Source organism: Panthera uncia, chromosome C2, assembly GCF_023721935.1.
Source record: "Panthera uncia isolate 11264 chromosome C2, Puncia_PCG_1.0, whole genome shotgun sequence".
Classification (NCBI taxonomy): Eukaryota; Metazoa; Chordata; class Mammalia; order Carnivora; family Felidae; genus Panthera; species Panthera uncia.
Window position 1 is genome coordinate 98,904,938 of NC_064810.1, and position 3,797 is coordinate 98,908,734.

Consider the following 3,797-nt stretch of genomic DNA (forward strand, 5'->3'; position numbering starts at 1 on the left):
TGGATCCAGAAACCAATTTCCTTCTCCAGCAAAGTATTTCACTGTCACTTCTATACATGATAAGTTAATCAAAGAGGAATAAAGTTGTGGAGGGAGAGCCTGGTGGCTCAGTCACTTAAACATCTGACTCTTGATTTCAGCTCAGGTCATAATCTCAGATTCATGGGAATGAGCCTCATGTCAGGCTCTGGGCTGACAGCACAGAGCCTGCATGAGATTCTCCCCCTCTGTCTCTGCCCCTCCCCCCCCCACTCCCTCTCAAAACAAAAAAATAAGATTTAAAAAAATTAAAAAATAAATTTGTGGATAAAAGAGATTTATGAATAAAAACTAAAACACAGAAATAAAGACAGAAGGTAAAAATAAAGAATATTTGTATTTCTGTATGCGTGAGTGACAGAGAGAGAAAGAGGGACTGAAGACTTGAGAAGGAATTTGGGGTGATTGAGAAAAAGAAAAAAAAAGAACTGATTTTTAATGGAGTATTCTAGGATTTACACTGAGGTTAAAGTGTAGGGTGATGTACGTCACTAGTGATTTTACAAGCAAGTTAACTTATTAGCTGAGTTTCTTTCTATAGAAGAGTGTACATTCCTTCAGAACCTGCCTCATTTTAACCACATTTTTTGTGACTAATGATTCGAGATCACATTTTCAGAACAAAATGTAAAACCAAAAAGATCATTTTCAATTAAATCCCACTATGAATACATTGCATATGCAGCATATAATGGGAACCATTGAAAGTATTGTCTAAAATGGGAACATAAGAGACTGAAACAGTTATATCATAAATAAAACTGTTATATTATGTATATGAGATAGAGAAACCAATTGTGTTTAGGTGCATTTGAGAAGATTTTTTAGAGGAACTGTCATCTGAAAAAAATCTTTTAATATGAGTTTGAGGGCTATACATGTATATGCATATAAGATGCTTTAACATTTTCAAAAGGGATTATAATAAATAAATAATACCTTCCATGGAAAAGAAATGTGGATGTGATAAAATATACATAAAGAGTATGATGTATAATTGAGACTCAATTAAGCTATTTTGAAAAGTAGAAGAAATTTTTGTTTGGTAAGAAAAGATAAAAATATTGCCAGACTGAACAGGTGTCTTTTTTTTCCCTCTTGTTACCGTAGTATTATCCACCTTTTGGGTTTTTTTCTTTTTATCCTGACCAGCAGGTTTCTTTGCATCAAGACCCACAGTGACAATGCTGCAATATTTTCCTCACTGGGGTCCAGCAGTGCTAGTCATTAAATCCATATGTGGTCACTTTATAGGAAATTCCTCCCGAGACCCATTGCTGGGAAGATACATCTCCTCTCCTTCTATATAAAAGTAATGAAATTCTCTTTTCACAGTACTGCATTACCTAACTAGGTATGTAGTGTTAAAAATCAAACCAAACTCTCATAAGGCAGAAAGTCTGATGACTAACTTTTTATAGAGTTTCAAACAGCCTGGATACTTTGTTCTGGATAATTCTCTGAGAAGAAAAATATTTCCTATAATTCAACAGAGGTGCTCAGAGTGAACAGGGGAAATATTTAACCTAGGATTCTTAGATGAACATGTGATTCAATCTAAATTGTCTATTTCCTTTCAGCCTTTTTCCTGTATCTGTACTCCCTGGAGCTGGGGGGGGGGGCTTTCTCCAGGTCTCAAAGGCCACCCTGAGGTACAGAACAACACTGAATAATTTCCCTTAATGGCATCAGTCTTGATGTACAATAATATTATTTAGGATTCCCCTCATATTTGCTGAATCATAGGAGCCTTTGCTGGTAAGACTGGGGTATATGTGTTTATAAAAACATAGGTCATTGGGACTTTATGCCTGTGGGGAAAACTCATCGGTTTAGAATTTTTTCCAGCTTACTTCTGACTTGAAGTGTACTTGTTTACTGTCTTATTACTGCTGGGTCCTTATTTGCCAAAGCCCATTCGCAATAAAGATAAATCTGTGCCAATGCGCTTCCCCTCTAAGGTAATGGATTAAAAGTCCATTTCTCGGAAACACCCTTAAGGAGTGGCATTAATTGACAGAAATTTAGACACTGTGGAAATATAGTGAAGCATATTATGTAGGCCAGGTGATTCTTTTAAGGTTCCTGAAAATATAGCACATGGACAGCTATCATTCTGTCTTCTGTAGGCACTAAATATCATCCATGTGGAACAAATTAAATAGTTTCTTTCTGTCAGTGGTATTCAGAAGAAACTTGTGCCAAAAAAATAGTTATAACGACATATAACTTCCAATATTACCTTTCAATTTCAAATGCCAGAGTAAAGATAGATAATGTGCATCTTCTCAGGCAAAATCATACTGCAAAGTGATTTTCCTGCATGACACTCACTTACAAAAGTATTAACGAGATAAAAATGTGCATGATAGAAAGTTTATGATAGTAGAAGCATGGCTGGAACAGCTTCATAAATAAAAAACAAATATTTTCTAGATAAAATTAGATGATTTATGATAAAGTTTTAAAAGGAGAAACACTCCAAAAAAAAAAAAAGGAAAACTCTCCTAGGAAAATAAACACTTAAAATCATATTGAAATTTATAATATATTTATATATTTACATCAGATATTTATTACAGAAACTTACACTTGTAGTCAAAATTAATTGTTCTACAGTGTTTATTTAGATGATGAATAGTAAAGGCTTCATGCAATTTGGGTTATCCTCATATCCACAGTAAACTAAACAGTAAATATATTTCTTCAAGAATAAGAATCTGTGGGGCACCTGGGTGGCTCAGTCGGTTGAGTGTCTGACTTCAGCATGGGTCATGATCTCACAGTTGGCGAGTTCCAGCCCCGCGTTGGGCTCTGTGCTGACAACTCAGAGCCTGGAGCCTGCTTCTGATTCTGTGTCTCCCTCTCTCTCTGCCTCTCCCCCGCTCATGCTCTGTCTCTCTCTGTCTCAAAAATAAAGATAAACATTAAAAAAAATAAAAAAAAAAGAATAAGAATTTGCTGGGGCACCTGGGTGGCTCAGTCAGTTGAGCATCAGACTCTTGATCTCAGCTCAGTCAGGATCTCATGGTTTGTGAGATCGAGTCCTGCATCAGGCTCTGTGCTGATGGTGCAGAATCTGCTTGAGATTCTCCCTCTCCCTCTCTCTATGCCTCTCTCTATGTGCTGTCTCTCTCTTTCAAAATAAATAAATAAATAAATAAATAAACTTTTAAAAGAAGAACAAGAATTTGCTAATTCTGAAGAGAAACAAAATTTTAAAAATGAAGATGACTCATAAATATACATATTATTAATCATATTATAACCATTCAGTCATGTGTAAGAGTTGAGATTTTATTTAGGGAATAGAGTCTGTACACAAAAGTATGGTGAATATAATGAATATTGCAGTAATTACCATACTAAAAATACAAGTAACATATAAAAATGAATCTGGAAAGGCATCTTGGAGAAGGGAATTTTAATCTGAGCATCAAATTAGAAATGATGTATGTACAGGTAGAAATTTGACATTTGAGATGGAGGAAAACGATGAAGAGATATTAAGTGAAATATTGCCACTCTTTCAGAGATGCACCAGTTGGCTTTGGTATTGGGTAAATAAAAGTGAAAGGAGGAATATGCATGACAAAGAGAAATCTTTAATTTTGATTAGGATGTTAGTTCATGTTGCCAAAGCAATCATAAAATATTTAAAATTCTGTCTGAATTATGCAGATTCCCTATGAAGTGAAATCATGTATTTGGAAAATAATTTGGGTTCATTAGCATTTAGTCTTATTTTTGCTATTTAC